Source organism: Pelodiscus sinensis, chromosome 2 (assembly GCF_052426305.1).
Source record: "Pelodiscus sinensis isolate ZL-2025 chromosome 2, ASM5242630v1, whole genome shotgun sequence".
Lineage (NCBI taxonomy): Eukaryota > Metazoa > Chordata > Testudines > Trionychidae > Pelodiscus > Pelodiscus sinensis.
The window spans coordinates 137,316,415-137,343,522 of NC_143053.1; the positions used below are offsets into that span (position 1 = coordinate 137,316,415).

At 44.8% G+C, this 27,108-nt stretch overlaps 1 protein-coding gene across 4 annotated transcripts in view; it reads left to right on the forward strand.

Annotated features, from left to right (window-relative positions):
- The window catches only part of CTNND2 (catenin delta 2), a 1,059,017-nt gene that overhangs the window by 699,389 nt on the left and 332,520 nt on the right, over positions 1-27,108 (forward strand). The window lies entirely within an intron of this gene.

A 27,108-nucleotide genomic window follows, 5' to 3' on the forward strand; every position in this document is an offset into this window, starting at 1 on the left:
AAAACTTGTGCTATCATATAATGTTAATAGAAGTCTTCAAAATTCAGATAGCTGTAAAAACTGTGGCTTGACATACCAAGTTGTTTGCTTCAGGTTATACGAACCCTAATGTCTCATTAACTTTGATAATACTGCAGAAGTGTGCACTTTAAAGAATAACAAGAGCCTGTCAAAAGGGAATAAAGATGCACAAGAAGTGTATTCAGCATCCTCATTGCATAGAACAAATTGGTAACACTGCCCATGACTATAAATATATGAACATCCTATTGAAATATTGTTATTCCTCGAGGTTTGTGATGTTCAAATTATTTTAAAATATCATGAGTGAATTATTTTTGCATCTTCAGCTTGATCTTAGCTAGAATAAACAGTATTTAAAGGAGATGTTTTATCTGTTGAACAGAAAATGTGGTTAGAAATTCCAGTTTTCACACTGCTTGTTTTACAATAGAAACACCTTGTCTTTTGATATTACTTATGCATTAGAATAAGCACATATGTGACTATATCAAGAAATGCACTTTGCTATGCTTTTCTGTGTTTAGGAAAGTATCTTTCTGAATATAGTTGGTGTATTATTTTCACACATTCGCAATCTAAAATATTGGACTGTGCTTTCAGAGGCATGGGCACTGGGTATATCAGTGAGACTTGAGCAAGCATACTGTTTCTGAGGGCAGAATTTGCATCATTGTATTTATGATGTAGAGGAGAGCCCAGTTTTGCATCAACCCGTATTGTTGGCAATCCCACTGAAAACAGTGGGTATCAGAATTTGAAACTTCCCTACGGGTTTGTCTACACTACAGCGTTATTTCGAAATATCATACTTCGAAATAGTTATTTTGAAATAGCTTATTTTGAAATAACGCATCTACACACAAAATGCGTATTGAAATAGCATTTTGCTATTTTGAAATAGGACGTCTGCACTGATTGGACACTGAATCGCATTTAAGGCCGGCCAGAATTGGCTCTGGCAGGGCATCAGGTCAGGAGTTACTTTGTGTGGCTGCTGACTGAAGCTATCTGAGGCCTGTGCTTAAGGGACCTCCCCCCCCCCCCCCCAGGACAGCCAGTTCTGAGGTTTCCCTGCTTGCTTGCCTACCTCGCTGAGGGACAGCAAAGCCCCCCACTGGGGACTAGTGCTCATTCCACCCTCATGTCCTTCTGCTTACACCTCCCTAACCCCCCTTCCTGGTGTACAATAAAGACACATGTGTTGAAGAAAACAAACTCTCTTTACGGAACAAAACTGGGGTGTGGGGGGAATGAAGGTGGGAGAGGGGAGGCGAGAGGGTGAGAGAAGGGAGGGGTAAACCTGGGAGGAGGGAGCTGGAAGGGGGGGGCAAGGGGAGGAAGGGGGAGGAGAAGCTCAGGGTTGGGGGTCTTGCAGGCCCACCTGTCTCCCAGCACTGCGGTTGCGGGGGTCTCGGCATCCCTACAGGTGGGGAGGGGTAGAGGAAGAAGCAGAAGGAGGAGGTGGCATGGGAGGAGGAACAGTAGCTGGGGAGGCAGCAGGGGCGGAGTGGCAAGAGGCACCAATCTCTGCACCAGGATCTGCAGGTGGTCGCAGATGCCATGGCAAGCAGCTCCTGCCCGCTCTCTCTCTGGAGCTGCAGGTCTTCGTGCACCCAGTAGTTCAGGGTGCAGTGCAACTTCGCAGTATCCCCAGGTGCTGCTGCTGGTACTCCTTCTGGTTATGGGTCAGCCTACTGAGTGCCCAGGTGTGGGAGGATGTGCTGGGTGGCATGGTGCACCCTGCACTCGTGGCTGTGGAGAAACAAGAGAAGTGATCAGTTATCCCTGGGGATACAGTGGGTGAAGCCCAGGCCCCCTCTGTAAGGCAAGGACAAGAGGTCTCTGCACCAGCAGAGCCAATGTGCTAGCACAGAGGCCATGTTCAGGATGTCCTACTATCCCTGGGAGTGGGAGCTGGCCCAGGAGTGCTTGCATGCCCCTGTGCTGAATGTGGTATGGGTCTGTGTGTGGAGGGGGGAGGGAGATGTCTCCTGCCCCTGTGTAGAGGGGGCTTGTGGAGGGAGGGTGTCCTGCTGTGTCCCATCACGGGGTCAGGAGCACGTCATGTGCTTTCATACATACACGCGTGTGGGAAACAGGCCTCGGCCCCTGTGTGGCAGCCAGCTGGGGCCACGTGCCCAGGGGTGGCACGGCATATGCACAGGTTGCTGCATGAGCCATGGCCAGCAAGGTCTACGCGTGTGGTCCCTGGTCTCCTCCCCACACACCTCGCATAAGGGGACAGCGATGGCACTCAGATGTCGTTGCCGCCCCGGCCTCAGACGACACTGGCGACACTGGGCCCACTGGGATGGCTCGGGGGTTGTGGGTGCGCACCACATTCCCTCCAGGCTCCTGTGGCTCCTGGCCCTCCTCCTCCTCCTCTGTTTCTTGGTCAGGGCCCTCTGCTCCAGGGTTGATGACCACCTGGGGGGCACAGACTATTCTGCCCCTCGGGATGCGGTCCAGGGCATCAAAATAGGGACAGTGGTCTGGGTCTACCCCTGTTTGGAAGCTGCCCCCTGTGGCCCTGGCATAGGCCTGCTGCAGCTCTTTTATTTTCATGCAGACCTGCTCCTGGGTTCGCATGTGACCAGGCTGCGTTCCTCCATTTAGTGTGAAGATCATGGACGTTGGAGGCATCCCCCCCAAACCTGAATTAGGTCCATGATCTCCGCACTGGACCAGGCAGGAGCCTGCCTTTTCCAGCCCCTGGCAGGCTCCTAGGAGCTGGCAGACTGGTCATGGGGAGCGGTGGAAGGCTGGCTGGCACTGACTGCCTGGCTCATGCTGAGGCCACTGAGTCAGGTGCAGCGAATGCTGGCAGGCTTGGAGCTGGCACAGGCACTGTGTCCAGAGTCTACCCTTTTAAGGGCTCCAGGGAGTGGGGCTGGGAGAGGAGTTTTCCTGGTTGGGGCCAGAGTAGCCAGCAGGGCACCCTGGGCAGGACTGGAGGCTCCTTATTTTGAAATAAGCATGTACACAGCACTTATTTCGAAATAGCAGTTTCGAAATTGGCCACTATTCCTTGTGGAATGATGTTTACCAATTTCAAAATAAGCCCTCCACTATTTTGATTTAATTTCGAAATAGAAGTTTGGCTGTGTAGACGCTGGTAAAGTTATTTTGAAATAACAGATGTTATTTTGCAATAACTTTGCTTTGTAGACATACCCTATGTGAGCAGCTCTTTGTGACTTTACTGCGACTATTTTTTGGGGGGCCTTGGGACTACATAGGCTATAAGCCACCACAGAAATTAGTCCATGAATAATAGCCATCGAGAAATTAAGACAAAATAGTTCCTTTAAAAATACAGTATTTTAAAAAACCAACCATCTGGAAAGTAGTTTACAGCGAATGAATATAAAACATCTTTTTCTTTTTTTTGGTCCATTTGAAGGGTCAGGAAGAGCATGTTTAAAGTGAGTGAGCATTATTTTTTATTGAGGTCTAGTGATATGGCTCTCCCTATAATGAGGATGGTAAATTGAGGGCCGATAATATTCTTTTTTTGCTTTATTTGTTCATTTCTTTCACCCATTTTTCAAAAGTATTAATGGCATTAGCATAAGTAAAAGTAAGCACCTCCTGGTAAAATGAAAAGGCAATCATTCCTATTTCTATTTGTTTAGTCAAATTTCCCTCATTACAAGAATAAACTACATTAACACGAATGGCGCTGCTACCATCACCAAAGATGCAGCAAGATGTCTGATGAAGGAAAGGCCATGCTGCACCCATTTTTCCGCTGACATCACATCACTGGCTGGCTAGAAAGACAGAGGAAAGCATGTTGCACCTCTTAAAAGAATAGCAAGGCTTCTGCAAAATACAGCTTCTCAGAGACAGCCAAAGTTCCTCCTACTTCAGCTTAATGCAAGACCTTCCATGGCCCAGAACTTCAGCAGTGGTCTGTTAGTAAAGGCAGGATCTATCCCCTAACTCATTTCCCTTCTTAGTAAAGTTTTTCTGTTTGAAAGTTACCCTTGATAAGAAGTTCTGGTTCTCAAGTCAAGTGATTCTCAAAGTGGTCCACGAACCCATTCTGAGAAACCTGCTACTGGACTGCTTCAGTTTGTTTACTTACTGGCTCTGCAACCACAGAGCCTCGCAGCTCCCATTGGCTCCAGTTCGCCGTTTGTAGCCAAGGGGAGCCATGCAAAGCATAAGAACCTAAGAACGGCCGTACTGGGTCAGACCAAAGGTCTATCTAGCCCAGTATCCTGTCTACCAACAGTGGCCACCACCAGGTGCCCCAGAGAGGGTGGACCGAAGACAATGATTATGCGATTTGTCTCCTGCCATCCTTCTCCAGCCTTTGACAAACAGAGGCCAGGGACACCATTTCTATCCCTGGCTAATAGCCTTTTATGGACCTAACCTCCATGAAATGATCTAGCTTCTCTTTAAACTGTTAAGATACGTCTAAACTACATGCCTCTGTCGACGGAGGCATGTAGATTAGACAGATCGGCAAAGGGAAATGAAGCCATGATTTAAATAATCACGGCTTCATTTAAATTTACATGGCTGCCGCGCAGAGCCGACAAACAGCTAATCAGCTGTTTGTCGGCTCAGCACGCTAGTCTGAACGCTCCCGCACCGACCTGCAAGCCCTTTATCGCCCTCCCCCTTATGCCTCATAGGATGAGGTTTACCGGGGAGGTCGATAAAGGGCTTTTATGTCGTCAGGGGAGCGTGCAGACTAGTGCGCTGAGCCGACAAACAGCTGATCAGCTGTTTGTCCGCTCAGCGCGGCAGCCATGTAAATTTAAATGAAGCCACGATTTAAACCTGCTACCCATTAACTTCATTTGGTGTCCTCTAGTTCTTCTATTATGGGAACTAATACATAACTTTTCTTTATCGGCCCTCTCCACACCACTCATGATTTTATATACCTCTATCATATCTCTCTTCAGTCGCCTCTTTTCTAAAGTGAAAAGTCCCAGTCGTTTTAATCTCTCTTCATATGGGACCTGTTCCAAACCCCTAATCATTTTAGTTGCCCTTTTCTGAACCCTTTCCAAGGCCAAAATATCTTTTTTGAGGTGAGGAGACCACATTTGTACACAGTATTCAAGATGTGGGCGTACCATAGTTTTATACAGGGGCAGTAAGATATTCTGTGTCTTATTTTCTATCCCTTTCTTAATAATTCCTAGCATCCTATTTGCCTTTTTGACCGCCGCTGCACACTGTGCGGAAATTTTCAGAGAGCTATCCATGATAACTCCATGATCACTTCCCTGATTTGTCATAGCCAAATTAGCCCCGTCACACTGTACGTATAATTGGGGTTATTTTTCCCTATCTGCATTACTTTACACTTATCCACATTAAATTTCATTTGCCATTTTGTTGCCCAATCACCCAGTTTGGTAAGATCTTTTTGGAGTCCCTCACAGTCTGCTTCTGTCTTGACTATTGTAAACAGTTTGGTATCATCTGCAAACTTTACCACCTCACTGCTTACCCCTTTCTCCAGATCATTTATGAATAAGTTGAACAGGATTGGTCCCAGGACTGACCATTGGGATATAACATAAGCAGCCCACACTACTTCTCGTGGCTCTCCTTGTCTGCAAACTGTAAACGGACTCCATGGCTGCAGAGGTGGTAAATAAACAAAGTGGAGTGGCCAGTTAGCAGGTTTCTCATAGTGGATCGGCAGCCCACTTTGAGAAACACAGCTCTAGTCCCAATTGTCACTGAAATCCATGGTAGATTTCTGTGCTACATCAAGCGCTTGTCATAGTATTCAAATTCATCCACACTTCACTTTCTGCATATTCAGGGGGGAGAGGGGAAGGGATGGGTTCTCATAAACACACTTAGTAAATCCCTAAACTCATTAATTTGTATTGTTATCAGTTTATTCCCACTAGTTGCATCTAGTCTGCTAGTATTTTCTCTCTCATTTCTATTAATTGTTGATTATAAAGTGCCTCTCCAATTTCTTGAGATGTAGTAACCAATTCTTACTCACTAACGTTGCAAAGCTGGGGAGTTAATGCTGTATGATTTCTCTTTTAATTGGTTTTACTGCACTTTAAGTGCATATACTATAAATTAATCTTAATACAATACTTTTATGGTGCAAGATATGCTTTTCTTCAGAGAAGGTAAAGAATAGTTCTCTTGTGTGTGAGGGAATTATACAAATGGTTGATTTGGAAAATATGAATGGCCACAGTGGATCAGACCAAAGATCCATCTAGCACAATATCTCGTCTTCCAACAATAGTCAATATCAAATGCCCCGCATAGAATGAATAGTACTGGTAATCATCAAGTGACCCATTTGCTGTTGCTCACGCCCAGCTTCTGGAAAGCAGAGGCTAGGAACACCATCCCTCCTCTTCCTGGCTAACAGTCATTAAAGTACATATCCTCCATGAACTTATTCAGTTCTTTTTTTAAAACCTTGTTATAGTTTTGGCCTTCACAACATCCTCTGGCAAAGCGTTCCACAATGTGATTGTGCATTGTTAGGAGAAATTCTTTGTTTCTTTTAAACCTGCTGCCCATTAATTTCATTAAGGGTATTGTTAGACTGCGGGGGGGTTTTTGGGATACCTCCAGAAACCCAGAAAAACTCCGCCACATCCAGGGAATGTGTTTGCTCTTCCTTTTTTCTTTTTTGGAAGAGCAAAGGCGCTCTTTTGGAAGTCCCTTTATTCCTCATTCCACGAGGAATAAAGGGGCTTTCAAAAGAGGGTTTTTTTTCCCAAAATTTGGCCGGTATGATGGGCCAAATTTCAGAAAAGCCTCTTCTGACAAAAGTATCGGAAAAAGATACGCAAAATGTGGAGCGCATTTTGCGTATCTTTTTTCCAATTGATCCTCACAGTCTAGCCGTACCCTTAATGACCCTTAGTTCTTGTGCTATAAGGAGTAAATAGCATATCCTCGTCTACTTTCTCTCTACCATACCTGATTTTATAGACCTCAGTCATATCCCCCTTAGTTATTTCTTTTCCAAGCTGAAAAGTCCTAATCGTATTAATTTCTCCTCATATGGAAGCCATACAATACTTCTAATAATTTTTGTTGCCCTTTTCTGAAACTTTTCAAATTCTAGTATATCCTTTTTGAGATGGGGCAACTGCATCTGCATGCATTATTCAAGGTGAGGGAATCTTATGGATTTGTACAGAGGCAATATGATATTCTCTGTCTTATTCTCTATTCCTTTTTTAATGATTCCCAACACTGTTCACTTTCAGTGCTACTGCACACTGAGTGAATGATTTCTGAGAACTATCCACAATGTCATCAAGGTTTCTTTCTTGAGCGGTAACAGCTAATTTATCCCCAATCATTTTATATGTATAGCTGCGATTATGTTTTCCAATGTACATTACTTTACACTTATCAGCATTAATTTTTATCTGCCATTTTGTTGCCCAGTCACTGAATTTTGTGAGATACGTTTGTAGCTCTTTTCAGTCTGTGTGGGATACAAATTACTCAAGATATTTGCATCGTCTACAAATTTTGCCACTTTGCTGTTTAACCCTTTTTCTAGATCACTTATGAATATGTTGGTCCCAATACGCACCTCTGAAGGACACCATTATTTACCACTCTCCATTCTGAAAACTGACCATTTATTCTTTGTTTCTTACCTTTTAACCAATTACCATTCAATTACAGGACCTTCCCTAACAGCTTACTTTGCTTAAGAGCCTGTGGTGAGGGATCTTGTCAAAGGCTTTCTGAATATCTAAGTACATTATATCTACTGGATCTCCCACATTTAGTACAATCAAAGCAAATTCTGAGGTTATAAATGTCTGTAGAAGAGACCAGTGTTATGGTTTATAGAACTTACTGTTAAAAGCTGAACAAGTAAGGTGTATAGACAGAGCCCTTAAAAACTGCATGCTACATGTCTTCCCAGAAATTAGCAGCAGCCTTCTTCTCTGTTGTGTGGAGACATTTGTGAATAGCCTTCTGCAATTTGGAGAAAGACATTATCAGGTTGAGGTGGGAAAGGAGATGTATCAAGAATAAGGGCTTCCTTTCCCCCAATATTCACAGAAGTACTGGCACAAGCTTCGTAGATCCTACTCACTTTCTTATGTAGCCAGAGATTTAATATGCTAATGGAGACAGTCTACTACCAGGGTAAAAGTTTAAAGGTTGAAAAGGAGATATAATTATCCTGTAATAAAAAAATATAGTGAAATATTCACATCTGAGGTGTTATATTAAGAGCTCTTCCACTCATTCCTTATCTGAGATAGCAGGAGACAACAGCTTGGAAAAAACTAATTACCAGGACTGATGAATGCATTTTTCATGTAACACTTTGAAAATTCTCTCCACAGATTATAGTAAATGTTTTTTGGTACCAGTATTTCTAGGATACTGAAAAATGTCAAACCATCTTCTGGATCAGGAAAGTGGAGGAATACATTGTGCTATTTGTATAAGTAGTATAATTTTTCCCATGCTGAGGATGATGCAGAATATTATAACATGTCATGAACAACTTTGTTACTTCATAGCCCTCTGGATTATTAGACGTTAAAACAGCATGTTCATTGTTACTAGAAATACTAAGATGTCATGGGATATAGTGCAAGATTGTTGTTCAGTAATTTCTCTGGTGGATCCCAAACACATCTCTCAGGGTCACTTCCATTCTCTACTGCCCAGGAATTTTGTTCTTCCATTGGCACTCTGACACCATTACTCATAAGAACATAAGAACTCACATTCCTTTAGTAAAATTAAAGGGGAAATACTGCTTTCAGGACCTGCATGCCTACTCGAGGGGTTCACAAATTTTATAGTGTAACAATCCCCTTCTGACAAAAAAATGATACCAGGAAAAATAAAACAAAGCCTGGATTGATCTGAGCCTCACTGCTATTGGCTGGTGGGCCAAAGCCCAAGAGCTTCATTCACGGCTGTGGGCCTGTTACCTCAGCCCTACCACCCAGCGCTGAAACTAAAGACTGAGCTCCTGGTGGCAGGCTTTGGCTTTGGCCCTCAGCCTCAGCTAGTCTAACATCAGCAGGGCTGGATTAACATAGTGACAGCGGCAGATACAGGGCAGGGTGAATGGGGCAGCTGCCCCGGGCCCCGTGCTTCAATAGGCCCCTCGCACACGCTACTACCTGTCAGCTGTGACCGTGGCGCATGCATGGAATTGTGCTGCCTTGGGCCCCGTGCTTCAATGGGCCCTGCACCCTGAGCCCCGCAAAACTCTCATCTGCCACTGCATAGTGATAAAGGGGTTGCACCCCAGGGTGTTGGGTTAAGGAGGGCTGGATATGGCCCACAGCAAGTCTGCACACTGAGAGATAGACACTGGTCCTTAAGCCTTGGCAACCCATCCCCACCAAGGCTGGAGCTGCTAGTGTCCCGTCGCTGGCATGCCCTTGTAACTCCTAAGGCATCTCTATGTGCAGCTCCTGCCTCCAGCACCAGTGCTGTAGGTCCCATTGGCCAGGAACTGTGGCCTGTGAGAACTGCGGGGATAGTATCTGTGGCTCCTGCAGCCACAGGCAGGATGCACCATGAAGAGTGGTTGGACGTGCTAGCCTCCTCAGGGAGCGGAGTACCTTGCAGCCAGGACAGATAGGATCCTGCCATAGCCCCATTGCATCGCTCACTAGGAACCACCCTAGGTAAGCTCCTCCCAGCTGGAGCCTGCACCCCAACCTCCTACCTCAACTCAGACCCCATCCTACACTCCAGATCTCTCCCACACCCCCATCTGCACCCCAATATCAGTCCCAGAGATACTATTAAAACAAAGTTGTGTCCCACTTCAAGATTCTGATCAACAGTGAGAACCACTGCCCTCCTCTAGTGTGAAGTGAAAGATAGGGACAAATCCATCTCAATTTGTATAAAGGAAAAAAAGCAAAAATTGAAAGAGGAATGAAAATTAATATCTATCACATGATCAAGCAGTGTTTTGCATTGTGATAAATTAGATGACTGTTTTCAGCCCCATGTCATTCCCAGGGTTGGCAGGGTTTGAGAGTGCTGCAAACACAGGCTTTGCCTGCACAAGGAATTAAGTACTGTTTTAGCAGTTAGTTGTCAGCAATTTAATTGGACAGAAGCTAAACACAGTTTAAGTGTAGACATACCCACTGCTCTGCTCATAGATGAACCGGGTTTGTCCTTGGGTATGCTTGCAGATAAACTATGGTCATCACCAGTTCAGCTAAACCAATAATAGAACTAGAACAATGTCTTGTTTTAGACAAGGGGCACAATAAATTCAATCCCTCCAGCTCAGGATTATGCCTCATATTATGGGTTACTGGGGAATTCAAGTCAATCCCAGAGAGTATGTCTACATAGCAGCATTATTTCGGAATAACTGAAGTTATTCCGAAATAAAGAGCGCGTCTACAAGCCTTTATTTTGAAATAAGGTTGAGCTGGAGGTCTTCTTACTTAGACTCCTGTAACCCTCATTTCATGAAGAGTAAGGGAAGTCAAGGGAACAGTGTTCTTCTTTTAACTTCCTGCTGTGTAAACAGCACCAAAAGCCAAATAAATCTATGTCAACTTCAACTACGCGATTGACGTAGTTGAAGTTGTGAAGCTTAATTCGACTGTATCCCTGCTATGTAGATGTGCCCAGAGAGTTTAGATACACTGGGGACACAGTTTAACTCCCAAAGCAGGGCATTAATTATCTGTGAAAGAAATCCTGCCTTCTTTGAGAGGATTGTGGCAGTGCCTCAGAAATAAGAATGGACTAAAAGGGAGAAAAATTCTCAATGCACCAATAAGGATGGGAAGTACAATCCAGAGGAAAATGTGTCTCTTTGGCTAGTGCAAGCTGTATTCATGATCCTGAACACTATTACTGACAATATAAAAATGTTTGCTGGTGTTGCAGTTCCACATCTCAAGAGTATTACATTCTCACAATAAAATGTATACATCTATACATATTTTTTAAAAAGTGCTTTTATGAGGAAATTCCCAGAAGTAGCCACTGATAATTTTAAGCAGCTTTGGTATGTAAGCGACTTCTGTTTACATCTCCATTCAATTATTTCCTTAAGTTTTGAAGGATCAGAGAACAATCTAAAAAGGATGACTTGTATGTTTAATAATAAAAATGCGGAAAACTAAAAGGGTAGCATTCTCCGTGGTAATAGTGTCTCCCAAGAAAATCCTATAATGAACTTTATATATTCATAAAGCCCCTTTTGTGGGCTAATATAGTTTTAATGAGGCAATAAACTTTCTAAAATGTCAGATGTGTTTATCACATTGTGCAAAGTGAAAGGAAAGGTTGGCTATATTTTTACACAGACTGTTAAATAGCCTTTTCAGCAAAATTGCCCCCTTCCTTCTTACGATAAAATGATACGGGGGTCTCTTAAAATATAAAATACATTAGCAAAACTCTTCTGAGATACATTCTGCTTTCGCAGGTTTCAAAGTAAAATATAATGTTCTTGCAGCTTTCATTTCTAGCTCACCTGAAATGACAATATGTCATGCGACTTTGTGAAGTATAAGCATAACTGACCACCTTAAAAGATCCAGCCATTTAGTCTGGTTGCATGTGGATATTTTTTTTAAAATATATGGAATTATGGCCTAATTCTGCTATCCAGACACACTGGGTAATCTTATTGAAGTTGGTGGGCCAAATTCAACTCTGTAGTAGACTACCAGGATTGTACACCCAAAGCCCTGAAATGATTTGTGAGCACAGTGCCATAATTGCATATACCAGTAACCACTCTGTGCATGCAAAAATTCTTTTGCATATGAAAAAGTAAGGTTGTGTATGCACAAAGTAGTAGTTCCACACATGCTGAAGATTCATTGTTGAATGCTTTTATAAAATCTGCCTCTAAAATATTATATAGTGGCTGAGAAATGGTTGTAAATGGTTTATTAGTAAAGAAATAGGAATAATCAGTCTGTGGCCTAAACATCAGGATTCAGAGCCACATTTTCTACCATTTTTACACTACAGAAGCTAGTGGAGTTAAATTCACAAGTGCAGTTGCCTTCTCTAATATTTAAAAAGTAAATTTAATAGAAAACTGGTTTTGGTTCTGTAAACACAGTAGATTCTGCTTATGAGCAACCTGGATGTGTCATAAAGATCCATTAACTTCTATGACTTTGCTATACTGTACTAAAGATTCCAGCTTGGATGCTAATGAGTTATACCCAGAGACATTATTTTACTGAATTTACTTCAAAGCTGATCTGTATCCTGATCTCTTCCACAGTCTAAGCCATTTGGGTGGCATCTCTCTTCCTGTAGCCATCAGAGGAAGTTCAGATTTTGCTAGGGAGGTTGGATACTCCCTTTCCATCATTGCAAAGAAAATGGCAATTCAATAGTCCTGCCTTTATTTATTGCATTCCAAATACTGGCTGCTTATTTCCATTGCAATCTTTTTAAACCTTAGATCCCCATTTAACATTTCTGGAGCTTTATTCCCTAAACAGGACCACCTTCCCCTTTCTTTCTGTTTTTCTCATCAGTCATGGTGGAGGAGGCTAGTGGAGTCACTTGAAGGCCAAGTTGTGGTTCTATCTGGGAGGACTTAGGAGTTGCATCAGAGAGCTTTCCACAGCTTCTCCAAAGCATGGAAATCCTGAATCTATGGAGGAAGCAGAATTCAAAGTCTAAATAGGCTGCAGAAACGTCCGCATCTTCCCACCACCTTGCAAGGACTACTCCTGAAATACCTACACTAGGGCAAAACAATACTTTTCAGCTCTTGGGACTCAGTATAATAGACTGTCATCATTGATCAGAAATTCTTCGGGAGGCAATCCTAAATCTCCCCCAGTGTTGCAAACCCCAATCAATTTCTTAATGATAGCGTGATTTGCAGTGAAACCTTGCACACAGAACATTCATTGAGGTCAAAGTATTTTTCTCATTCTAAGATCTTGTAGAATTATACGCTCTGAGCTTAATGGACTTAGTTGTAAGCCCCACTGTCCACAGAAGTCTGTAAATCTGTAATTAATCTTTGCAGCTGGAATTTAGTTTTAGTTGTTTTAAATTGCCCTTGCCAAATATTTGACTTGAGAAGTTAGTTTTTAAAGTATTAAAAGTGGAATGCAAATATGCTCAACAATATTATGCTACAATAGTCAGATAGACAAGCCATTTATTAATTAATCCCCTGAAGCATATAGTAGTAAAATGTATCTCAAGGGCTGGATTTTACAGAGCAATAAGCAGTGAAAACTTCCATTAATTCATCTCCAGATCATTTTCATGATCTTTCTGCCTCTTCTCCCCTTGCCAAGAACTCCAAGCCTCCTAACTACTGTGTGTGAATGGGTCTTTATTTCTGCACTCAGTTATGCCATCTTCCTTAATGCTAGGCCCCATGCATTGTCTGTCTTTTCATTGGTTAGTGAAAATTTGGCTCTGAGGATTTCCCTGTGGGTTTGGGTAGTTCTAGCAACATCAGGCAAGATGCATCATTTTTATGAACATACCGGTTAATACTCTAAGAGACATCCAGTTCAATCTGATAGTTGAAGTTTTGTTTTAGGTTTTTATTCCGCATGAGGGTCTTTCATCACACTATGCATTTGTGGAGAATGAGAATCCGTTTTTACCTTGGCTGTCCAGATGGCTTGTAGAATGATATCTAGGAAAACTCCAGTGGTCCCTGGGGATCTCTAGTCTATTGTATATTATGCCATCCTCATCCCCGTAATATTTGTTACATGTTGTTTCTCTCATTTTCTCCCCAAAGAGACTGTGTGTGTGTGTGTGTGTGTGTGTGTGTGTGTGAGAGAGAGAGAGAGAGTGTGTACACATATAATCCATTAAACTTTCGTCATGCTACAGTTCAAATCTCACATTCCTTCACTGCAACCATTTATCTGACACCCTTAAGTCAAATTCATCAATGCCTCATGTCCACTTTGTCCTGGCTGTGTTGGTGCAAAGGAACTGTAAGGCTAGAATAAAGTTCACCCGTCAGTGCCATTGGTGCAGAGGGTGTACTTTGTTCACCTCCTGCAAGGACAAAGGGGGGGCGGAGTTTTTATGCCCCTGGACCTCAGGCAGAAGGGGCAAGGCTGGGGCTAAATTCCACCAGGAACCTCAGCAACTCCCAGAGCACTCTGCACCTTCCCCAGGCAGCCCCCTCAGTGCTGCTCAGAGTGTGTTGCACAGGGCTCCAATGGCAATTTAAAGGGCCCAGGACTCCAGCTGCAGCAGGGATCCCTGGGCCCTTTTGAATCACCAGGCCCTAATACAGCTGCCTCTTCCCCCCCTTCAGTGGGCCTGTGTACCATGGGAAGGAAATGCTTTATTAGACGCATGAAGTCAGATAAAATATTTCATTCTAGTCAGATAGGATTTACCAGCTCTTTAACTGAATGTGGTGATATTGGTTTCCTAATAACTGACGAAACATATGTAGGTAAATTGACATGTTGTTCTTGTATAAGCAATCCCATCGCAGTGTTAATATAAATACAGTAAACAAATCATTTGCTTCCATTAGCACATGTTTAGTACCGTGCTTTCACTTAATCTGTGCTTCTGTCCTGGATTTTTTTGAGTTTCATTATATAAAGAATTTTCAATACACCTACATGTATCCCTACTCCATAGCCAATAAAAAGATGGTATCAGTTAAGTCGTATTCATGCTTCTAACCTGCATTGTAATACACTATGGATGTGCCTACATTGGCACCCCTTTCCGGAAAAGGGATGCTAATGAGACACTTCAGAATTGCAAATCCGCGAGGGATTTAAATATCCCCCGCGGCATTTGCATTTACATGGCTGCCGCTTTTTTCCGGCTCGGTGTTTTTGCCGGAGAAAAGCGCCAGTGTAGACGCGATACTCCGGAAAATAAGCCTACTTTCAAGTAGGAATAAGGGATCCTCCGGAAAAGGGCTTATTTTCCGGAGAATTGCGTCTACACTGGCGCTTTTCTCCGGCAAAAACTCCGACCCGGAAAAAAGCGGCAGCCATGTAAATGCAAATGCCGCGGGGGATATTTAAATCCCCTGCGGATTTGCAATTCTGAAGTGTCTCATTAGCATCCCTTTTCCGGAAAGGGATGCCAATGTAGACACAGCCTATCTTACAGTATACTGAATTACTGTAATGGCTGACTAAAATCTGAAATGTTCAAGAAGACAGCGTCATAATGATTTTGACTTATACAAACAAAAACTGGAGGCTGTAAAGATTTCAGGTGCAAAGTTTGATTGAACTTTGCATGATATTTCAGAATGATAGATAATACAGAAGGAAAACTTCTGCTTTAAGCTAGCTCTGATTATGACATCTATGTAGAGTGGAATTTTGAGGTAAAACTAGACGAGAGATATACACACATGACCCTGAAATCAGCTTTCCACTCATCCCTGAGAACAGCAATTTTATGTACTTAGTCATGTTTCTGGACATGTTAAATGACACTTCATATTGCAATTAAACAAGAGAGATGATTGCTCTGGCATTTCACATTGCAAATAAAAACTAACAATTTGGATTTTGATCCAAGTAGACTGATAGAAAATGCTTGCCTTCCCCTTTGCAAAGGAAAAAGGAAGGCAATGTGAATCAGTAAGTGGATTGCAGTAGGCTTATTTGTCTGTTTTGTTATGGAGTTTCTTTTTATGGTGATTATTATGTACTTGCTCTTTCTAGGGCTTTTAAAACAGTTTTGAGCTCTGTGCATGCTTGCATTTTAAATGTTTTTCCTGAAGCAATTAACACTGTCTAAACCAGCCTGCCATCTTAAAAATGTTTTTATCTTGGTTTAGACAGCCAGCAAGAAGGTGATCAGACTATGTTTGAAACTTCTTTTTACAAGCATGTTGGAAGAGTAGGGGTAAAATTTTCAGATTTCCAATTGACTGTCAATGGGACATACACTCGTGAGTAACCAAGTCCCTCTTAAAAATGAGTCTTAGACTTCTGAGTTACTTAGGTTATTTTGAATTTTTACACATATGTAGGAATGAACTTCTGTTATGTGACATATTGGTCCTGCCATATAAAATTATAGGTGTTCGATTTTTCCAGTATGAAGATACCCAGAGAAAAGATTAACAACATTAGCAACTCACTGTTCCTCCCCCAATATCTCAAGTCCCCTGTCCTGAGTCAGAATCCTTCTCTGAATCCTGCACCACCTACCCACTCACTCTGAGCCCCTCCTGCACCTTCCAACCCTGACTCCTGCACCTCCCCCCAGTCCCCTGCCCTGAGTCCCTCCTCACCCCCAAACCAGACTCCTGCACCCCCCATGTCCCCAAGCCCCTGCCTTTACTCCTGAACCTCTCATACACTCAACCCCCTGCCCTGAGGGACCCAAGGAATGATGGGTAAATCTAGTAAAATGATAAATTATATTACAAAATTATAAGATCATTATGGTTGCAAAGTCAAGCCTTCAAAAGTTAGGAACAGCCCAGTTAAAGCTGTCTGTACAATATTACTTCAGTCCCTTTTGCATAAGTTTTATGATCATATTTAATTTCAAGATTTTTTGAAGTAATGTCCTATGTTTAAAGAAAGAAAGAAAGAAAGAAAGAAAGAAAGAAAGAAAGAAAGACTTCTATCATTTGGAACCATTTGGACCCTCCACCCCTCAAAATGGGTTATAAGCAGAGCTGGGGTCTTGGGGTCTACAGCACAATCCTCTACTACTTGAGCCAAAAGAGTAACGGGAAACAGTAGGGCTGTGTCTACACTGGCATGAATTTCCGGAAATGCTTAAAATGGAATACTATTCCGTTTTCAGTTTTTCCGGAAAAGAAGCGTCTACATTGGCAGGCTGCTTTTCCGGAAAAGACCTTTTTCCGGAAAAGCGTCTGTGGCCAATGTAGATGCGCTTTTCTGGAAAAGAGCCCCGATCACCATTTTCGCGATCGGGGCTTTTTTCCGGAAAAGACTACTGGGCTGTCTACACTGGCCCTTTTCCGGAACAGTGTTCTGGAATAAGGACTTATGCCCGAGCGGGAGCAGAATAGTTTTTCCGGAATAGCGGCTGATTTTGTACAGTAGAGCATCGTTGCTTTTCCGGAAATTCAAGGGCCAGTGTAGACAGCTCGCAGCTTATTCCGGAAAAGCGGCTGATTTTCCGGAATAAGTGGCCCAGTGTAGACACAGCCTAGTACGGTATTATCTTCTATGTGCTCTGCTACTAGAGCAGAATGTAAACACTCACTTTATCACTGTGGGTCATAGCTATTTGCTAAGCAGCAAAGGAATGTTGGGGTTTGGCAATAATGTATTCAGTTCCATGTTCTGTAGTGGGATGTGTTTTAGTGGTTACAGACTGTTCAGCCAAAGGCCTTAAGTTTGCATTGGTCTGGAAACTGAATTATCTTCTGAACAAAAAATTTGATCCCATCTGCAGGTGTGAGAAATGTTCCTCTAATATACTTACTCTGTGGATGAACAGAGGGGACTTCACTATCTAGTGCTTTCAATCCAACAATTTTCACAGCTGCCATGTATTAAAAACAACAAAAATATGAAGTGTCACCTTTCATCTGTGAGAACGAAAGGCAAATTTCACTTCCCAGATACAGCAAAAACAGCTGAAAAGTTCACAACTTTATATCAGATCCTCAAGTGAAGGACCTGCAGGAAATAATACATTGTAAGGGAGATGTTCTTGCTTCCCTGCAGGATTTGGCAAATTCTACAAATCATCCTCACTCGAAGCCATGTTCATTAGCCATTGGCAGTCTCTTGGGCATTCAGTCTGGGTATGTCTACACTACAAAGTTAATTCGAACTAACAGACATTTGTTTGAATTAACTTTGATAGGCGCTACACTAGCGCTCCGCTAGTTCGAACTTAATTCGAACTAGCGGAGCGCTTAGTTCGAACTATGTAAACCTCATTCCACGAGGACTAAGCCTAGTTTGAACTTACTAGTTCGAATTAAGGAGTGTGTAGCCCCTTAATTCGAACTAGTGGGAGGCTAGCCCTCCCCAGCTTTCCCTGGTGGCCACTCTGGCCAACACCAGGGAAACTCTATTGCCCCCCGTCCGGCCCCCTTAAAGGGACACGGGCTGGCTACGGTGCCCGTGTCAGGTGCAAGCCTGCCAGCACCCAGCTAGCAGACCCTGCACCTGGCACGGCTCGAGCCAGCCACCCGATGCCACCCAGCCCCTCCCCTATTCCCAGGACCAGGTTGGCGGCTCCCAGGAGCTTGCCCAGGACCGCAAGAGGCAGGCACCCGCCTGGTCTAGTGCAGACATCATGGACCTCATCCACGACCTCCGCACTAAGCACAGGAAGGTGGCCGTCTAGGGCAGGAGAGCTGCCAGCCTGGCCACCCAGGAGCAGGTGTGCATGAAAATCAAGGTGGTCCACTGAGACCCCTGAGCCCTGAGCTTAGAATGGCCGTACTGGGTCAGATCAAAGGTCCATCTAGCCCAGTAGCCTGTCTGCTGACAGCGGCCAACCCTAGGGACCCTGGAGGGGATGGACCGAAGACAGTGACCAAGCCATTTGTCTCGTGCCATCCCTCTCCAGCCTTCCACAAACTTTGGGCAGGGACACCACTCCTACCCCCTGGCTAATACCACTCCGTAGACCCAACCTCCATCACTTTATCTCACTTCTCTTTGAACTCTGTTCTAGTTCTAGCCTTCACAGCCTCCTGCAGCAAGGAGTTCCACAGGTTGACTCTTTGCTTTGTGAAGAAGAACTTTCTGTTACTAGTTTGAAGCCTGCTAGCCATTCCTTTCCTTTGGTGTCCTCTAGTCCTTCTATTATGGGAACTAATGAGAACTTTTCTTTATGCACCCTCTCTACCCCACTCATGCTTTTATAGACCTCTATCTTATCCCCCCTCAGTCTCCTCTTTTCTAAACTGAAAAGTCCCAGTCTCTTCAGCCTTTCTTCATAAGGGACCTGTTCCAAACCTCTGATCATTTTAGTTGCCCTCCCCTCTCCCACCCTCTCTCTTCCCCTCTCCCACCTCCTTTTCCCTGTCTCCCCCAGTTTTGTTCAATAAAGACAGATTCCATTTTTGACCACAATTGTCCTTTATTTTGTACATCAGGAAGGGGGGCTAGGGAAGGGTAAGTGGAAGGAGGTGAGGGAGGAATGGGGTACGAGCCCCTGATGGGGAGGACTGGGCTGGCTCTGCGGGCTTCTGTGGGTGGAAGCTCTCCTGCAGCCCCCCAATTGTCCCCTCTCCCTAGATGGCAGCCTACGGCAAGTGCAGCCGGTCTGATGGCCGAGTGCTGTGATGTGCCCAGAGTGGGCACTCCGGGCACTCCAAGCCGGGACTGCTTTGCAAGCGGGGCACCCCTGAGAACTGTCTGTCCGGGGTGGGGGTCGGGTTCCTTTAAGCACAGCCCTTGGCTAGCCTGAGGCAGCAGCTCCACGCTCTTAAGTCCTCATCTGATGCCCTGCTGGCACTGCTTCCGGCCATCCTTAACCCCAGTTCAGGGTCCACTTAATGTGGATATGCTAGTTGGAATTAGCAAAATGCTAATTCGAACTAGATATTTAGTATGGATGCGTTAGTTCGAATTAGCTTAGTTCGAATTAACTAATTCGAACTAAGTTAATTCGAATTAGCACTGTAGTGTAGACATACCCTCTGAGTGTAATTTTAATACAGTAGACTTCCAATTGTCCGGCACCTTTTGGACCTAGGTGGTGCTGGATTATCAGATTTGCCGGAGAATCGGGAGGTCCGGTACAGCTGCACGGCTTAACAGCTCGCCAGGACACAATCTCCCTCCCCCTTCCTCTTCGTGTCTCCTCTGTGCTGTAATCTGATCCTTCTCCCCCTTCCCTCCCCTTTGCTGAAGCAAAACTCTCTTCTCCATACTGTAACAGGATTCCACTCACCCCTCCCCCAACTTTATGCTCCGTCTGGTTATAGCCAGCACGTGTGCTGAGCGGCAGGCTTTTTAATCAGCTGGTCAGGAGCGCTTGGCATTTTGATGCTGGAGTATCAGGAGTGCCGAACAGTTGGATGCCGGACTATCGGAGTTTTACTATAGTATGTGATTGTCACCACTGAATATATAGCATTTATGTAACAATAATTAAATCTACTACTTTCATTTCACAAAAGCATTATGAGTTTAATTTGACATAATTTAATGAGATGCATTAGGCTGGACACATTTATCTGAACATTTTTAATAGCTGGAATATGAATATAGTACAAATAATCCTGAGTCTTGGATATTGCTCTATATTCAGTATAGAGGGGGACCATATAAAACTATTCTGCCAACATTAAACACCACACAAAACTCACTCTCTGATTTGTTGAAATCCAACATAAATTATTCCCATGTTATTTGGTCCAAGCTTGAATTGCGTACAGCTGTGATCTACTCTTCAAACAGAAATAACTATAGTAACTCTCAACAGCCATTTCAGACAGATATATGTTCTCCTTCCTCTAAGAAGATCATAACATGTGCTTTCCATGGTAACTTATTTTAAAATTCAGTTTGTAATCAGCCAAACTGACTGCTGTGAATGGCTGATCTGATATAGGCAATTTTTTAAAAACTAAGATCTTGGACTCTGATTTTAATAGAACAATTCTTTTCTGGCAGTAGCTTTACCCTTTTGTTCTCATTTGTTTGAGGACTATGACTTAACTCTCTAACATCTTACACTGATAAGAGTAATTAATAGTGAATTCAGTATATGAACCTGAAGAACTATCTTTATTGGGAATACTAAAGGAAAGAGACCAAAATCAATATCTACAAATGTAGATTTCAGATCTTAACTATAAATGTACATGCAGATACGCCAGAGATACGCTTGATTTACCCTCCCTTTCCACTGCTGTAAGGAGTAGCAAGTTATACCTTCTGTTCCAGCTGGGTTGCTGCCTCCCAGGGGTATTCACACAGGGTGGAGTGTTTGCACTGCTGTTTTCCCACCAGAGTTCTGCATTAGAATACAGTCAGGATTTCAGCAGCTGCTGCCCAGTGAATATGCTGGACCAGAGCCTCCACAGGCTAGGTACGTGTGCAGTACTACCCACTTTGGAGGGCATGCTATGCCACCCCTTTTTGGTTTTCTTTGTTTTGTGCCATAGATTACACTGGTTGTGTTGTGGGCATTCTTAAGTGTGCCTAAACACTCCCTGATAATATAAGCTAGGTACCTGGAGATATATGTATTTCTGAATCATTTTTCTGTGATGGATTTGGTCCTAGAATAACATTTAAGAATGAAAAACATCTTTTGTTTTCTCCATCTTTTGCATCACTAATTTTGCAAATAAAGATGATATTTAGCCAAGGATCACATGTTGCATAATAGTCGCAGTGTTATTCATGAGTTTGATTCAAAAGATTGATGAAATGTGGTTCAGTGAAAGGTCAAGCCTGAATTTTTATGCAAAATACAGTAGTTTGGTTTAAAGCCAATTAAAGATTCTTCATTCAGAATGCAAATACTGTATCTGCAGTATTTCCCCTTTTTGTTTATTTGATATAGGGAATATGCAAATTATAAGGGAAAGTTATTTAGCAGTCAAAATTATTGTCTTAGGTAATTGGCATTTTTTAAGGATAATACTGTCAATACGCCCTTGTCCTCATGGAAAAGTTATGCCCATATAATTATAACAGTGTCACACACCCTCCATATGGACACACTTATACTGGTATAAGAGTCATCACATTTTAGTTCAGCTGAAATCTTTTCCTGAGCAACAAAGGAAAACATAAAAAACAAACAGTACTAGATCAGGAGTGTATACAGGGAGATTATTACTGGTATAATTATAGAAGTTGAAATTCACACCTAACTTTGTACTGGTATTACTTTTCCATATAAACAAACCCCAACCTGACTTTTGGATACAAAATCATTCTAGGTACAGCTGTTTGAAATGTCACTCTGCTCTGACATATAAAGAAGAATTTTGTGTGAGTTTGCAAGCTTGTGTCTCTCACAAACAGAATTTGGTCTCATAAAAAAACATTATCCAGTGCCTCATTCTATAGAAACTAGCCAATTAGCCCATCATAAGACGGGATTTTCAGGTCTCTCCTCCATGTCTGTCTTCTCTCCTGAGCCTCCGGTCTCTCACTCCGTCTCTCTCTCTCTCTGTCTCTCTTTCCTCCTCCTCCTGCCTCCTCCACTCTCTCTCTCAGCTCTCCTCTGCCTCCTGCCTCTCTCTCTCTGTCTCTCTCTTTCTCTTCTCCTCCCCCTCCTACCTCTCACTTGGGGGAGCGTGGAGCCCAAACGGTTGCTTGTGCCACTTGCTCCCATGCAGCGGCCCAGCTCAGCAGCACAGAACTCAGCCGAGCGCCATGGCGGGACATGAAGGGGGGCTGGGCAGAGACGTTCACGGCCAGGGGGTGGGGCCTCGAGCTACTGTCACGCCGCACATCACTGCCCCACCCCCCAACGGCTGCTTGCTCCGCTTGCTCCCCTGTGGCAGCCCGGCTGAGTGGTGCAGAAGTCAGCTGAGTGCCACGGTGGGAGGCGAAGAGGGGCAGTGATATTCACGGCCAGGAGGTGGGTCCTGGAGCCGCTGTCATGCCGCACGTCACCGCCTCCCACCGTGGCACTCGTCTGACTTCTACGCTGCTCAGCCGGGACGCCACGGGGGAGCAAGCGGCCGTTTGGGCTCCCCCGCGGTGGCCCGTCTGAGCAGCGCAGAAGTCAGACGAGCACCGCAGCGGGAAGCAATGGGGTGCAGGGCGGTGATGTACACAGCCAGGCCCTGCCCCCTGGCCGTGTACATCACCACCCCGCTCCCCTTCCCCTCCTGCACTGCTCAGCTGGGCTGCCGCGGGGGCGCAAGCGGCCGTTTGGGCCCCTTGCTCCACATGCAGCATGGCGGTGCTATATGGGGACCCCGGTGCCCAAACGGCCACTTGTGCCGCTTGCTCTCCTGCGGCGGTCCGGCTGAGCAGCGCAGAAGTTAGCCAAGCGCCACGACGGGAGGCCACAGCGCCGTCCAGAGGGAACAGCCAGCATTTCAGTGTTACAGAGTCACAGACATTGGGCTACTATATATCTGATGACATTTTAGGACTCCATGTTTGTCAATGGCTCTAGGTCAAATGTTCTCAGTTTACAAAAAGATTTTGTTTTCTTAATGATCAGTCCTATAAACTTGATCTGGAATCTGAGGGTACGTCTACACTACAACGTTAATTCAAACTAACTTAGTTCGAATTAACTAACTAAGCTAATTCGAACTAACGTGTCCAGACTAAAAAATTAGTTCAAATTAGCGTTTTGCTAATTGGAACTAGCATGTCCACATTAAGTGGACCCTGAACCAGGATTAAGGATGGCTGGAAGCAGTGCCGGTAGGGCATCAGAGGAGGACTTAGAGCGTGGAGATGCTGTCTCAGGCTAACCGAGGGCTGTGCTTAAAGGGTCCAGACCCCCATCCCGGACAGACAGTTCTCAGGGGTGCCCCGCTTGCAAAGCAGTCCTGGCTTGGATTGTCCGGAGTACCCACACTGGGCACATCACAACACTCAGCCATCAGACCGGCTGCACTTGCCGCAGGCTGCCATCTGGGGAGAGGGGGCAATTGGGGGGCTGCAGGAGAGCTTCCACCCACAGAAGCCCGCAAAGCCAGCCCAGTTCTCCCCATCGGGGGCACGTATCCCATTCCTCCCTCACCTCCTTCCACTGACCCTTCCTTAGCCCCCCTTCCTGATGTACAAAATAAAGAAAACGTGTGTTCAAAAATAGAATCTTTCTTTATCGGACAAAACTGGGGGAGACTGGGAAAAGGAGGTGGGAGAGGGGAAGAGAGAGGGTGGGAGAGGGGAGGGCAACTAAAATGATCAGGGGTTGGGAACAGGTCCCATATGAAGAGAGGCTAAAGAGACTGGGACTTTTCAGCTTAGAAAAGAGGAGATGGAGGGGGGACAGGATAGACGTCTCTAAAAGCAGGAGTTGGGTGGAGAGGGTGCATAAAGAAAAGTTCTTCATTAGTTCCCATAAAGAAGGACTAGAGGACACCAAAGGAAAGGAATGGGTAGCAGGCTTCAAACTAGTAACAGAAAGTTCTTCTTCACAAAGCAAAGAGTCAACCTGTGGAACTCCTTGCTGCAGGAGGCTGTGAAGGCTAGAACTAGAACAGAGTTTAAAGGGAAGTGAGATCAAGTCATGGAGGTTGGGTCCATGGAGTGCTATTAGCCAGGGGGTAGGAGTGGTGTCCCTGCCCAAGGTTTGTGGAAGGCTGGAGAGGGATGGCACGAGACAAATGGCTTGGTCACTGTCTTCGGTCCATCCCCTTCAGGGTCCCTAGGGTTGGCCGCTGTTGGCAGACAGGCTACTGGGCTAGATGGACCTTTGGTCTGACCCAGTACGGCCATTGTAAGCTCAGTGCTCAGGGTCGGGGGTCTCAGTGGACCACCTTGATTTTCATGCACACCTGCTCCTGGGTGGCCAGGCTGGCAGCTCTCCTGCCCTAGCCGGCCACTTTCCTGTGCCTAGTGCGGAGATCGTGGACGAGGTCCACGATGTCTGCACTAGCCCAGGCGGGTGCCCGCCTCTTGCGGCCCCGGGGAAGCTTCTGGGAACCGCCAGCCTGGTCCCGGGAAGAGGGGGAGGGCTGGGGGCCATCGGGTGGGTGGCTCGATCCGTGCCAGGTGCAGTGTGTGCTGGCTGGGTGCTGGCAGGCTTGTACCTGGCACGGGCACCGTAGCCAGCCCGTGCCCCTTTAAGGGGTATGGGGCCGGGAGGGGGGCAGAAGTGTTTCCCTGGTGTTGGCCAGAGTGGCCACCAGGGAAAGCTGGGGAGGGCTAGCCTCCCACTAGTTCGAATTAAGGGGCTACACACCCCTTAATTCGAACTAGCTAGTTCGAACTAGGCTTAATCCTCGTAAAATGAGGTTTTCCTAGTTCGAGCTAAGCGCTCCGTTAGTTCGAATTAAATTCGAACTAACGGAGCGCTAGTGTAGTGCCTACGAAAGATAGTTCGAACTAACATTTGTTAGTTCGAACTAACTTTGTAGTGTAGACATACCCTGAGAGTGAATCTGAAGTATTTCTTTTTCATGCCATCACTGCCAGTAATCATGATTTTGCTGGATTTATTCTGCTCTCAGTTAAATCTGTGCAACTGCCCTTCACTAGGAAGAAAGGTGTATTTGTAATTACACAGGATGCCAAATCCTGTCCTGATTTATACCCCAAATTACTCCATGGACTGAACCAGGGAGTATAGATACTGTACAAAAGGCTTGCTGTCATTTTCCACTTCTGCTTTTCTGATCATAACCATACTTAAAATGGTTGCTGTTACATATGTCCTAGAAGAGTTTGGAAAATCAGTATGAACAGACATGGGTAATAAAACTCATACATAATATCTGTTGTGTTCCTCTGTTAGCTGATATGGACTGGTCACAGAGCTTGCTTACATTCACCAGATGTGTTTATCGTAAGTAAGACTGTGAGTCTGTCGGGGTGGTCACAGATTTCATGACTTTCCAGGACCTCCATGACTTCTGCAGCCTGCTGGTGTACCTGACCCCAAGGCTTCCCAAGCACCTGTGGTGGCCCTGGGGCCAGCTGCATTGGCCTACCAGCAGTCGCAGATTGCACACCGCTCTCCATCCCCTCTGCAGCAGTGGCTGACAACAGTAGCAGTCCTGGGCTGTCACCCCCCTGCCAGCAGTGGCAGTCCTAGGCTGTTATCTAATGCACAGGCACATTGGAAAAATAGAAGATTTTATGTCATTGGTACTATTCATAGTGTAAGATATTACTCTGAGTTAGGGAGGCATTTTTTTATGAACAAAGGCAACACAGTACATGTATTATATTTGGGTTTCAGTGCAGCATTTGATATTGAAATCGTAGCTGAAAATTAATTCAAACTGTTGTGGATTAAAAACTTCCTACATACTGTGTAAACAATGGAAAAGAATAAATAGCACTATAACAAAGTAGAGAGGAATACTTATAGTGCCACAGAGATTGGTATCGAGGGATCCCATTTGAAATCTTCCTTAATGATCTGGAAGTGAGAAAGTAAATACACACTAATTGAATTTGCAGATTCTCCCATTATAAATTAGGAGGACTTGTAAACACTAAACAGGACAGAAAACAAAGAGACCTTGAAAAATTATATAAACAAGTGAAAAAGAATAACAAAGATACTGTTTAACTTGGGAAGCTGCAAGCTAGTACAGATAGTGAAAAATGATCCAAATAAATATGCACAGTGGGAAGGAGACAGCAGTACTGAAAGAGACCCAAGGGGTCATGTAATGTGCCTACAAAGAGAAAATGCCAATGTGGTTTTCAGATGCATTTCAGGAGGCATCGTATCACAAAGGAAGGAAGTAATTGTTCCTCCCTAGAAGGCTGTGTTGCTACATCACATCGCAGATTGAGGTCAAATTGGATGGAAGAAGAAGAGAAAATATCAAGGTTTTATGCGGATTGACTCAAGAGAAAAGATTGAAAGCTAAATATGAATAATCAACAGCACAAAAAATTAAATGTGTGTGTGTGTTACGACAAGTCTATAAATAGCTGAAAGATGGAGGAGGAGGAAGAAATTATTTAGTGTTATATAGGTGTAACCCCCAAGGAGATTACTTAGATTCCCAGGGCCTTGTCTGCTGGCAGCTCAGGGAGAGGCACTCTGAATTTGCCTTGGCTCCCCCTCCCTACCAGAGCCAGAGTCAGCCTGGCAACCCATAGGGAGTGAGATGCCCCTCCCAGGGGGAAGGAGAGGCCATGGTTGAGGGGAGTCTGGAGCCAGCCAGGGCAAAGGCAGGACTGGCTGTCTGGCAGCGGGTAAGCCCCAGGCCTGCATGCAGGGTTCTCCCTGAGAACTGGCCTCTAGGGACCTGAAGGCAGGATCCCTCAGCTGGGTTTTATGTCTCCACTGTTGATTCCCAGTTTATGGAGTTTGCTGGGAGGCTTCCCCAGCCAGGCTGAGTTGGCTCTCCAGCTCCCTGGGTGAGACCAGTCACTGCATGGTCAGCTCTGCTCTGTCTGCTGGTTTGGGGCTGCTGCCTGCTGTGTGGGTCTGAATGCTGGGCTAGGAGGTTATAGTTTGAATTTTGGTGCAGTTGTGTGGCCTGCACCTTGAGCCCTGCACCCCTTCACGGTGAGGGGAAAT